Genomic DNA, 13,752 nt, shown 5'->3' on the forward strand with positions numbered 1-13,752 from the left:
TTAAGATGCCAACCTTGTCTCCTTCATGGGGAAAAGACCAAAACTCTTAGGAAATGAGTTTCTGAAAACATGGATTAATGTTTTTTCTTTGCAAAGCAAGAACTTTGCCATATAAATACCTATGTCTCGTGTGCTCAAACCGTAACAGCAATTTCTTTTTCTTTGTGGTTGTTTTTTTTTTTCTTCTTCATTTTTAGATCTGGTTGTACTTAAAGCAGATTCCAATCTGTTTGTGATGACCTGGCTTCTTTCTTTCATTCTTTTTCACAATAAGACATCAGATGCTGTTTTGTCACACATGTGGACTTGACCACTCCCCCCCCCCCCAACCCTCCCCCCAAACTCTTCCGCCTTCGCTACTTTTTCATTTAGTGTACTTACCTCTCTGGGTAATGTCTCTACAGAGTACAGACTAAGTAGCATCAGCTGCAATCTCCTTTGGATCTTTGCTCTGCTACAGTAAACTGATGTGTGTGAATTAAAGGAAAACAAAAACTAAAAAGCCTCCTTGGAGGAAACCAAATCATGGAAAAACAATTTTAAGGAAAGACCATTGTAAGCAAATCCAATAAAATCGAAAATTAATAAAGGGAACATTTTAAAGAAAATATAATTTTAAGGAAAAATCATAGATTACATGAAACTTGGGTGGAGTTTAGGACTACTCTGGGGTTTGTGGGTTCAGGAATGGGTAATGTTTGGGGTGATAGGTTCTTCGGGGTTGTGAGAGTGCCTCTTTTTGCATGGTTAGCCCCCACTTTTTACCTGGTTTTGATGTGGTTTCAAATGTAATGTACAGGGTCTCTGCCAACCAGGTCCCCTGTGCCAATGCTCCTTCCCTAAAAACAAATCCTTAATTGGCACTTCTGCCCTCTGTAAGTCCCTAGTAAATGGTACTCTGAGTACCTAGGGACTGAGAGCTGAAGAGGGTGCCCTTGGACCTCCCTCACTGGGACCATGCCACGGTAGCTTGCATGCCCCTATGAGGGAGAAAACAAAGTCGACAAGGCACCCAATCAGCACTGCCTGAAGGCAGTCCTAAGGCAGGGTGCACCATACCACAGATGAGGGCATACCTGCAGAAGCAGATGTGCCCCTACAATAGTGGGGTATATTCCTTAATATTGTATGTGCCAGTGAAGCCATACAGAGTATATGGGCTGGAAACTCTACAACTCGAGTTCCACTGCACCTTGATGGTTTCACTGAATACAGGAGTGGTTGGTAACAAACTACTCCTTTCAATAGATCCCCACTGATGCCAGTGTGGGATTTATTACACCATGTCCCCAGAGGGCACCTCAGAGGTGCCCCCTGAAAGCCTACCAACCCTGGTGTGGTCTCTGACCGGCTGTAGACAGCCAGCCACCTCCAGACATGTTTATGTACCCCTGGGTAGAGAGCCCCTGCTCTCTGGCACATTCTGGGCAGAGATGTCACACCTCCTCTTCTAAGATGGGCTAGTGCTCGAAGAGGGAAGCTTCAAAGGCCTGCTGCCTTGGTAGTGCGACACCCAGCCTCTGCTGCTAGCAGCAGATGGCAGCCCCTGGTTTACACCCCACTTTGGGTGGGAAAACTTAAAAGAATAGGAGGTGCGCCCACCTCTGCCAGCTCCACCCCTAAGGTGGGGGAGGCGAGGTGAAGCACATCTTTCAGTCCCCACTATATTGAACATGGGGTGACCCCCTCCAATGAGGGATGGGTCTATGCCCCCTCCCACAGGAGGGTGGCATAATAGGTGTGGTCCCCCCAGGTAAGGTGCCCATTGGCCCTACCTGCTACTTCCCTAAATGCTACTTCCCTAAAACGCCCCTAAATTAACTATTTAGATGGCTCCCTCAGACCTGGAAACTAGATCTTGGTCTTAAAATAAAGTACAAACAAAGTATACTTATGTAAAATTAGGCTGGATCTCCTGCTCGAGTTGTGTGTCTATTATTGATCACTGTTGTGCAATAAATGCCTTAGACTCTTCTGTGTTCGGCCTAAGGTTGCTTACCCACACTACCACTAATAGAGCACTTTGGGTTTACATTGAGCCCTTTAAACTTTTGGGGAACCCCTGGACTCTGCACGGTATTACCACCTAATGGCAATATCATATACAGAGCCAGCTTACTACCGGGGAAAAGAATAATTGGAGTTTGGCCGTATTAAGGGGTTTTTAGTGTTCAGAAATGGGTGGAGTGTAGAGGTGGTGAAGGGGTTTTTAGGGTTCACGGATGAGTGTGTTTAGGTATGTGAGGTGTTTCTAGAGTTCAGGGATGGGTGAAGTGTAAGGGTTTCGAGGGGATTTAGGGTTCATGGATGGGCGGAGTTTAGGGCTGGTGAGTGTTTTAAAGGCTTGTTTATGGGTAGCGTCTGGGATCGTTAAGAGATTTAGGGTTCATAATTGGATTAAGGATTTGTGGAGTTTAGATGTAGAAAGGGGTTTTCAGAATTCAGAGTTGATTCGGTTATAGTGATGAGTTCTTTTGGGTCATAGAAGGATGGTGTTGGGGCCACTGAGGATTTTTTAGGGTTCAGAAATAGGTGGAGTTGGGGTGTGCTGAGGTGTCTCAAGGAGTATGGGATGGGTGTTTAGGCGGAGAAAGGTATTTTTTATGGTTCAGGAATGGGTGGAGTTGGGGGTAAGGAGTGATTTTATGATTTAGGGATGGTGAATTTCTGGGGTAAAAAGGGCTTTTATGCTTTAGACGGAGGTGAGTGTAGTTTAAGTGTGGTGAGAAGTTCTGGGGGCAGGGATTGGTGGTGTTTAGGTGCTGTGAGTGGTCACCGATGACTGGTGTTTACGGGTGGTGATGGGTCAGCAAATTTAAAGTATCTAAAGTAATTGTTAGAGGATGTAAAATATAGAAATACTAAATAATGTCCTCTCTGAAGTAAAGCACTGAAATAAAAATCTGACAAAACTGATTCTGAAAGTAAGACCTGCAACCATTGCATTTACACTTAAAAAATAAGCACTCAAAGACAAATTTCGACCAAAAGTACATTCTATGAATTGGTTTCTACTAAAAGGTAAATGTCATTCATTCTGAAAATTTCCATTAAACAGTTTAGATAAAATGGTGTCTCAGTAATGATATGCCATGAAATCTTTTTTTCTCTGAATTCACATTCAACCACCGTAAACTGGTAGCAAACAGCTATTGCCTTTTTCTCATCAACTTTATTCATTTGATGTTTAGGAATTATCAAGGTTCCTGAAATATGGAAACAGATAATTGTTTGGCCCCTTTTAATTAAACTAACTACTAACTGTAGTATAATGTAAAATTCTTATTCTGTTAAATTGCTACCCCATGAGATAAGGTAAATGAAGGATGAGTAAATAAAGTAATTTCTTATATTGGCATTCACAACCTACATAACCTAGTTCATGTTGGCTTCCAACCTAAATTTTGTACAAAATTCATGAGAACCGTGGCATTAGATGATATCAAGTGCATTCTGGATGAGGGGACAGGGATAATGTGGCACATACGCGCTTGGATCTCTTTGTGGCCTCTGGCACAGTCTCCTACCACTTTCTACTCGATTGCCATGTGAACTTGGGTGTGGGTGGCAGAGCTCTGGAATGGCTGACTTCTTTATTTTCAGACCAATCTGAAGTATTGTCCTGTAATAATTCGCATATATATATATATATATATATATATATATATATATATATATATATATATTCTACTGGCGGTCGCCAGTAGATAGTTATAGTTAGGACCGTGTTTCCATAGGAAATCCGCAACATTCTATTTGGAATAACTTTGGCGCCGATTGACGAATCCTCGCGAAATTCTCAAAATAGGTGGGGCGCTCCGCTCCTACCCTGAAAGTCTCGGGGGGGATTCGTCAAGCGGGGGCTGAGAAAAAGGGGGGGTCCCAAAACGCGTTTTCCCCATGCATTTTTCCAAAGGACCTTTAGTCCGAGCTACAGCCCGAACGGCTGAACAGAATTACTTGATATTTGGCAGAGAGGTAGCCCTCAGGTCAGGGATGTGCCTTTTGAAGGTCTCGTGTAAATCTGTTCAGTATTTCCTGAGAAAATAGCATTTAAATCAATATATATATCTATGGGCGCGCTCCGAGCGCGTACTGTAAGCTTACCGTACGCGCACGCCGCCGTGCACGAGCGCGATTCTGATTGGTTGTTAGATCTCAGTAAACATTCGAATCGGTCGAAACCAGGAAGTGTCGGCCGCCATTTTGTGTCTCGCAGTCTGAGGGGGTGAAAAACAAAGGTGGAGAACGTGAAAAGGGGGCAGGGTGGACAGTTCCTGACCCCCTAGCCTTTGTCAGGGGGTCCCAGAAGGACCCCCAAGGGCAAAAATTAATTTTAATTTTTTTTTCAAAAAATCGCCGAATGCGCCTAGCGTACGCGCACGGCGTAAACGGAGAAATTCCGCAAGGAGAAATTCCGCGAGCGTCGCGTAACTATTCTGCGATTACGCGTACCGTACGCGCACGGCTAAAAAGTTTTTCAAAAAGGAAAGCTTAAAAAAAAAATTTTTTTAAATTGTGAGGTAAGGTTGGCTCTTAAAAGAGCCGTTGGGTTAATACAGGGATGGAGGAAAGAAAGAATGGGAATATTATGAGCGTCTACAAACGTGCTGGTCTATCTTATTGTTAATAAGGGAAACACTGGTCTCCCCAAAAACAATAAGACCACAACACGTTGTACACCTCATTGAAACCCTCCGAAATCGAGGGTTAATGTCCAGAGGAGCAGAAGAAGGTGATGCTCCCACCTCAGAGGAAGGGCTCAGCAGAGCTGCCGATGATGTACTCGGCTGAGGTTGGGCTCTGGTGACTTACTGAAGAGTTTTCTCCAGTATGTCGAGCAAAGGTCCTGGGATGTTTATCCCTAAGGTGTCTCATCATAGAGTGATTTCCAAAGGAATACTTCTTCCTTGGATTTCCTCTAGATAAAACACGGTCACAAAGTGTGCAAGTGACCAATGGAGCATTGACCTTTTTCTGCCCCTCTGGAAAAGTAAAATACTCCCACACAAAAGAATCCTTTTGTTTCCTCCTTCTCTGTCTGATGATGGTGCTGCTAGGCTCACTCTCAGAAGAGGTCTGCTGCTCTGCCTTTGTATCTCAATGTCAATTCAGCTCCTTCTCCTAGGGGATCTCAAGCAGTAATGAGGGGGAATGGGTGTGGTGTGGGAAGTTTCTGGAACTGAAAGTAGTTTCAACCAATGAAAAGTGTTCTTTGTGGATCACATGACCTACCGTGCGCGCTCCGTAAGCTTACTGTACGCGCTCGTAAACAAGTACGCATGCGCAAATGTGACGCTTACGGAGCGCGTACGTAAGACGTACTCGCGCATGCGCATTACACGCCCCTGCGTAACCGCGACGTTTCTTCCGCGCAACGCGCATGCGTACGTCACGTACGTATCACGGAAGCGCACTGTACTTATGACGTACGGAGCGCGTAGCGTCAGCTTACCGTACGCGCACGGAAAAAAATGCATTAAAAAAAAAATTAACCATTCCATAATGCAGGATATAGTACATATATTATTTTATACATAGGTTTACCAAAAATCTCAAAAAAAAAATTGCATTTAAAAAACCGTACAAATTCACTGAAAAAAACATAGGTTTCACACACGTTATAGTTAGGAATTAGCATTTAAAAAACCTTGCAAATTCACTGAAAAAACCATAGGTTTCACACATGTTATAGTTAGCTGGACATTTCACTCGTAAAAAACCAATGAAATTCCCCCGTTATAGTTAGTGCAGGCAACTATAACTCGCGCGACCGCAATCCTCTGTTGATGCTAATACTGTATCCTTAGCTATACATATATTACAAATATTTATTTTTCATAAAGACACATATGTCATCAGTGATGTAATATCTGACATCATCAGCAGAGGATTGCGGTCGCGTGAGTTATAGTTGCCTGCACTAACTATAACGGGGGAATTTCATTGGTTTTTTACGAGTGAAATGTCCAGCTAACTATAACATGTGTGAAACCTATGGTTTTTTCAGTGATTTTTTTATATATATATATATATATAATATATATATGATTTTTTTTTTTTTAATGATTGGGGTGCAGAGTACCAAATGGCAGAGCTTTGAGTCCTACCCTCTTGTCTACCTCAAACTGATGGCTAAAATGGTTCTTTCGTTTAGCCTTAATTTCTTCAGTTCTGCTGATGTGTAGTCATTTCTCCATTTGAAGTCTTTGTAAGATAATTTTTTTTATAACCCATTTTATTGATTTTTGTTTGACTTTAACAACCACATCCACAAGACCTCCAGATGCAACCCACTGGGCCTCTATAGAACCCTCGTAAATGTGCAAAAGAAGTACAGAGTTACATGTTGCAATAAACATAACAAATATCGCTGTAGCAATAGTAGGTGAACATTGTAAATTGGAAAACATTCCCCATCTCAACCAATGTACCCTATGTCCCCAGTCCATAACACATACATATGGTCCTATTTCTGGGGGACCCCCCTCGCCTTGTACACCAGCTTTTCCAGCGTAGCACAAGAGTCCATGCTGCGGGCCCTGTCATCTATGAACGGGTTTTGCACATCCCTCCAGTGTATGGCGAGGACTCTTTTGGCCTCTATATATGCTCTTGTGATTTAAGAACGGACTGGTCTGTAGTCACCCACTGATTCCATAGCACCCACCAAGACTATCTTGGGATCGAGCACTAAGGGAATTCCTACCACCCGTCTGTGCTAGATCATTAAACATTGGTGCAGGTCATTGTTACCTTGAGTTTGGTAACTCGATGCCAACTCTTTTCATCTAGGTCTTCCACTGTGCTCCATTGTCCGTTTACATATTGTTCAGATGCTGCATCAAGGCAACTGCTAGACTAGCCTGAAAGAATATTGGTTTCACCATTTTACGTTGCGTTGCTTCCCAGGGTTTTCCAGATTGAATTTCAAAAACCTTTGTATATGTCGGAGATCTCTTGCTGCATCTGGCCTGATTTTGATTTAATCTCATTTCAAGAAATGTCCTCCGTCCCGCTTCTTGAGATCGGCTCACAATATTCCCTTTTGTGAAATTCCCTAGACAAGGAGGGGCGGTCTTTTCCTCCTTGCACAGCAAACATTTGGTATTGGTTATCTTGCAATCTTTGTTGCATCACCAGCCACAGTCGTTTCTGGAAGGCATTTTAAAACATGGTCTTTAATCTTGCATGTTAATTTTACTACTTTTTTCTTCTCTCCATCCAATTCTGAATCACCGCACCGGGAGCCCTAATTAACATCGCTGTGCGTTCTACAAATTTGTATTCATTCATTTTTCCCCACCCTGCAATTCATCCTAACAAAGAAAATGTTGTTCTCTTCTGATTAGGGTGACTTATTCCTATTTTTTGTACTCAGTTGCTGAGCTTATTTACCTGCTTTTTAGTGACTAGCCTATGGTCACCCTTCCTGCACAGGAAAAGACTTTAAGATATTGTTGAGAAAGTTGCTGTGTTAATTCTAAAGTTGAGTAAAACTCGTTTGTAGATGGTCGTGAAAATTCAGTCACTTGTTTAGAGCTTATGTTGCTTCTCTGTAACCTTGCACTGGTTCTGAAGATGATTTCAGTGATTACCAGAGAGATGCTTATTCTCAAACACATACTTTTCTAGCTAAACAAGCAAACAAAGCGGGTCCTTGAGAAGGCTGTAGTGTAAAGTAATCTCTAGGAGTGGTCTTCTGTTAACCACTCCCCCCCACCCCCAAAAGCTAATCAAGGCAAAGACTCCAGGTCACATTTGCATCCTTTTTAGGTCTCGCCTGACCCAGCGCATGTGCTGGTATGGCGAGACTTTTTGTGAGGGCTCAAAAAAATACTACCATGGCCAGCCTAGAGCTACAGTGCATGTGCGCGGGCGCGCTTAGGAGCAGAGGTTTGCAAACCTTGTCATGCTCATTAAGTGCCTTCAATCACTTTCGCGGCACCCCTTTGATGTTCTCGTTCAAAGAACATGTTGTGTTAATGCTTTGCTGCGCCTGTTTGACTTACAATGTGCTTTCTCTTTCCACAAACTCGATGTTTGTGTTCCTTTATTTTGAGATGCTTTTAGTATTACTGTTTTGTGACTTGAACATTAAGGAAATGTTACTGTGAAACTGGAGAACGTTCACAGTGTTGATTTCTGATTGCAGCGGCTGCTTCACGTCCGTTGCACCATTCAGGGAGTCCTTTCCTTGGCGCTTTCATGAGGACATGACAAGGAAGCTGGAAACTTTTGGCACATTCTCTTTAAAAGCACAGCATGTTGGCAACTGGTTAATCGATTAGACCTATGTAGCGCTTTACATCTCAAAGCGCTATGGTGGGTGCAGCAGTTACAACTCATGAAATATGGGGTGCAACTCACAAGGAGGGGGCTGGTTTGAGTGCACATTGGGTGCAATTGAACTCTTAAGATGATGGGCTGTGTGTATCCATTATCAGCACTCAGTCTTCGCTAAGTGATTTTTTTTGTTTTGTTGTGTTAATGCTTTGCTGCGCCCGTTTGACTTACAACGTGCTTTCTCTTTCCACAAACTCTATGTTTGTGTTCCTATATTTTGAGATGCTTTTAGTATTACTGTCCCACGCACAACCACACACACGCACAACCACACAACCACCACACACAACCACACAACCACCACACACACACAACCACCACACACACACAACCACCACACACACACAACCACCACACACACACAACCACCACACACACACACAACCACCACACACACACAACCACCACACACACACAACCACCACACACACACAACCACCACACACAACCCCCCACACACAACCCCCCACACACAACCCCCCACACACAACCCCACACACACCCAACCCCACACACACACCCAACCCCACACACACCCAACCCCACACACACCCAACCCCACACACACCCAACCCCACACACACCCAACCCCACACACACCCAACCCCACACACACCCAACCCCACACACACCCAACCCCACACACACCCAACCCCACACACACCCAACCCCACACACACCCAACCCCACACACACCCAACCCCACACACACCCAACCCCACACACACCCAACCCCACACACACCCAACCCCACACACACCCAACCCCACACACACCCAACCCCACACACACCCAACCACATACACACACACAACCACACCCCCAACCACACACACACACCCCCAACCACACACACACACCCAACCACACACACACCCAACCACACACACACCCAACCACACACACACCCCCAACCACACACACCCCCAACCACACACACACACCCCCAACCACACACACACACCCCCAACCACACACACACACCCCCACCACACACCCCCCCCACCACACACCCCCCCAACCACACACCCCCCCAACCACACACCCCCCCAACCACACCCCCCCCCAACCACACACCCCCCCAACCACACACCCCCCCAACCACACACCCCCCCAACCACACACCCCCCAACCACACACCCCCCAACCACACACCCCCCAACCACACACACCCCCAACCACACACACCCCCCCAACCACACACACCCCCAAACCACACACACACCCCCAACCACACACACACCCCCAACCACACACACCCCCAAACCACACACACACCCCCAAACCACACACACACACCCAACCCCACACACACCCAACCCCACACACACCCAACCCCACACACACCCAACCCCACACACACCCAACCCCACACACACCCAACCCCACACACACCCAACCCCACACACACCCAACCCCACACACACCCAACCCCACACACACCCAACCCCACACACACCCAACCCCACACACACCCAACCCCACACACACCCAACCCCACACACACCCAACCCCACACACACCCAACCCCACACACACCCAACCACATACACACACACAACCACACCCCCAACCACACACACACACCCCCAACCACACACACACACCCAACCACACACACACCCAACCACACACACACCCAACCACACACACACCCCCAACCACACACACCCCCAACCACACACACACCCCCAACCACACACACACACCCCCAACCACACACACACACCCCCACCACACACCCCCCCCACCACACACCCCCCCAACCACACACCCCCCCAACCACACACCCCCCCAACCACACCCCCCCCCAACCACACACCCCCCCAACCACACACACCCCCAACCACACACCCCCCCAACCACACACCCCCCCAACCACACACCCCCCAACCACACACCCCCCAACCACACACACCCCCAACCACACACACCCCCAACCACACACACCCCCAACCACACACACCCCCCAACCACACACACACCCCCAACCACACACACACCCCCAACCACACACACACCCCCAACCACACACACACCCCCAACCACACACACACCCCCAACCACACACACACCCCCAACCACACACCCCCAACCACACACCCCCAACCACACACACCCCCAACCACACACACCCCCAACCACACACACACCCAACCACACACACACCCAACCACACACACACCCAACCACACACACACCCAACCACACACACACCCAACCACACACACACCCAACCACACACACACACCCAACCACACACACACACCCAACCACACACACACACCCAACCACACACACACACCCAACCACACACACACACCCAACCACACACACACACCCAACCACACACACACACCCAACCACACACACACACCCAACCACACACACACACCCAACCACACACACACACCCAACCACACACACACACCCAACCACACACACACACACCCAACCACACACACACACACCCAACCACACACACACACCCAACCACACACACACACCCAACCACACACACACACCCAACCACACACACACACCCAACCACACACACACACCCAACCACACACACACCCAACCACACACACACCCAACCACACACACCCCCAACCACACACACCCCCAACCACACACACCCCCAACCACACACACCCCCAACCACACACACCCCCAACCACACACCCACCCAACCACACACCCACCCAACCACACACCCACCCAACCACACACCCACCCAACCACACACCCACCCAACCACACACCCACCCAACCACACACCCACCCAACCACACACCCACCCAACCACACACCCACCCAACCACACACCCACCCAACCACACACCCACCCAACCACACACCCACCCAACCACACACCCACCCAACCACACACCCACCCCCACACACCCAACCCCACACACCCAACCCCACACACCCAACCCCACACACCCAACCCCACACACCCAACCCCACACACCCAACCCCACACACCCAACCCCACACACCCAACCCCACACACCCAACCCCACACACCCAACCCCACACACCCAACCCCACACACCCAACCCCACACACCCAACCCCACACACCCAACCCCACACACCCAACCCCACACACCCAACCCCACACACACACACACACACCCAACCACACACACACACACCCAACCACACACACACACCCAACCACACACACACACCCAACCACACACACACCCCCAACCACACACACACACCCCCAACCACACACACACCCCCAACCACACACACACCCCAACCACACACACACCCCCAACCACACACACACCCCCAACCACACACACACACCCAACCCCACACACACACCCAACCCCACACACACACACCCAACCCCACACACACACCCAACCACACACACACCCAACCACACACACACCCAACCCCACACACACCCAACCCCACACACACCCAACCCCACACACACCCAACCACACACACACCCAACCACACACACACCCAACCACACACACACCCAACCACACACACACCCAACCACACACACACCCAACCACACACACCCAACCACACACACACCCAACCACACACACACACACACACACAACCACACAACCACACACACACACAACCACACACACACACACACACACACAACCACACACACACACCCAACCACACACACACACCCAACCACACACACACACCCAACCCCACACACACCCAACCCCACACACACCCAACCCCACACACACCCAACCCCACACACACCCAACCCCACACACACCCAACCACACACACACCCAACCACACACACACCCAACCACACACACACCCAACCACACACACACCCAACCACACACACACCCAACCACACACACACCCAACCACACACACACCCAACCACACACACCCAACCACACACACACCCAACCACACACACACACACACACACAACCACACAACCACACACACACACAACCACACACACACACACACACACAACCACACACACACACACACACACAACCACACACACACCCAACCACACACACACACCCAACCACACACACACACCCAACCCCACACACACCCAACCCCACACACACCCAACCACACACACACCCAACCACACACACACCCAACCACACACACACCCAACCACACACACACCCAACCACACACACACCCAACCACACACACACCCAACCACACACACACACCCAACCACACACACACACCCAACCACACACACACACCCAACCACACACACACACGCACACCCAACCACACACACACACACACCCAACCACACACACACACACACCCAACCACACACACCCAACCACACACACACACACCCAACCACACCAAGCATTGGCATAGCCAATAGGTCTCGCCTTTGGGACCTTAAAAGTGTTTAGCCACGCAACAGTTGATGTGGTTGCACCAAGGATATTGTGCTGCATAACTAAATACTTAGAAGGTCCCAAAAGCGAGACCTATTGGCTATGCCAATGCTTGTTTACCATATCATGGGGTTTCTAAACTTACCCAGGGTTTGCAGTTTCTCCTGCATGGAACAGAGAAAGAAAGTAGTCAAAATCTAGCTACATTTTGAGATTTGTTTTGGGGGTGGGCGGGCTGGGGGGAGGGTGCATTGCTGTGCAAGATAGCGTATGTTTTCAATTGCTAAAAATTGTATCGCCGAAAGCTTTTTCAGAAACAAGATTTGAACAAAACATAGTTTTACAACAGTTTTTGCATTTGTCTAAGTGGTAGTCCATTTTTCCTATTTTTTGTGGTTTCATCCTACTTGCACTTTGTGATGGAAGCAGTTGTGGAACCCATGGTTGACCCCCAGGAAACTGTGTTTCTTAAAAACGGGCACAATTTTGAATTCAGCAAGTCTTTTGTATAGATAGTTCATGGTTCTCCCACAAAAACCATACGAAAAAATACGAATTTGTGGCAATGTTTTCTTGTATAATTTTTTGCCCCAGTGCCGATTTACCAAAGTTAAAATACTGTTATGTCAGTCAGACCCATCTGGTCTCCGGGATAGATAGTGTTTGTTGCTTGACCAAAAACACAAGACACCCAGATGCAACAACTGAGCTGCATCTTATATTTTTATTGTGTCAAGCGACCATACAGGAGTTCCACTGAAAAAATCAAATGAATGAAAATTTGGTGTGAAGGATGCCTATTCATTTTTAGGTCTCGCCTGACCCAGCGCATGCGCTGGTCTGGCGAGACTTTTTGAGAGGGCTCCAAAAACTGCTACCAGGCCAGCCTAGAGCTACAGTGCATGTGCACGGGCGTGCGCGCCGCGCATGACCGCGATTACTTTCACTTTAGCAGCCGCTTTGATGTTTGATCGCGATCACTTTTGCGGCCGCTTGGCATAGCC

The 13,752-nt window shown here is 48.0% G+C and overlaps 1 protein-coding gene across 5 annotated transcripts in view; it reads left to right on the forward strand.

Annotated features, from left to right (window-relative positions):
* Positions 1 to 13,752, forward strand: part of SS18 (SS18 subunit of BAF chromatin remodeling complex) — a 363,861-nt gene that overhangs the window by 143,203 nt on the left and 206,906 nt on the right. The window lies entirely within an intron of this gene.

Source organism: Triturus cristatus, chromosome 5_1 (genome assembly GCF_964204655.1).
Source record: "Triturus cristatus chromosome 5_1, aTriCri1.1, whole genome shotgun sequence".
In the NCBI taxonomy this organism is placed as follows: domain Eukaryota; kingdom Metazoa; phylum Chordata; class Amphibia; order Caudata; family Salamandridae; genus Triturus; species Triturus cristatus.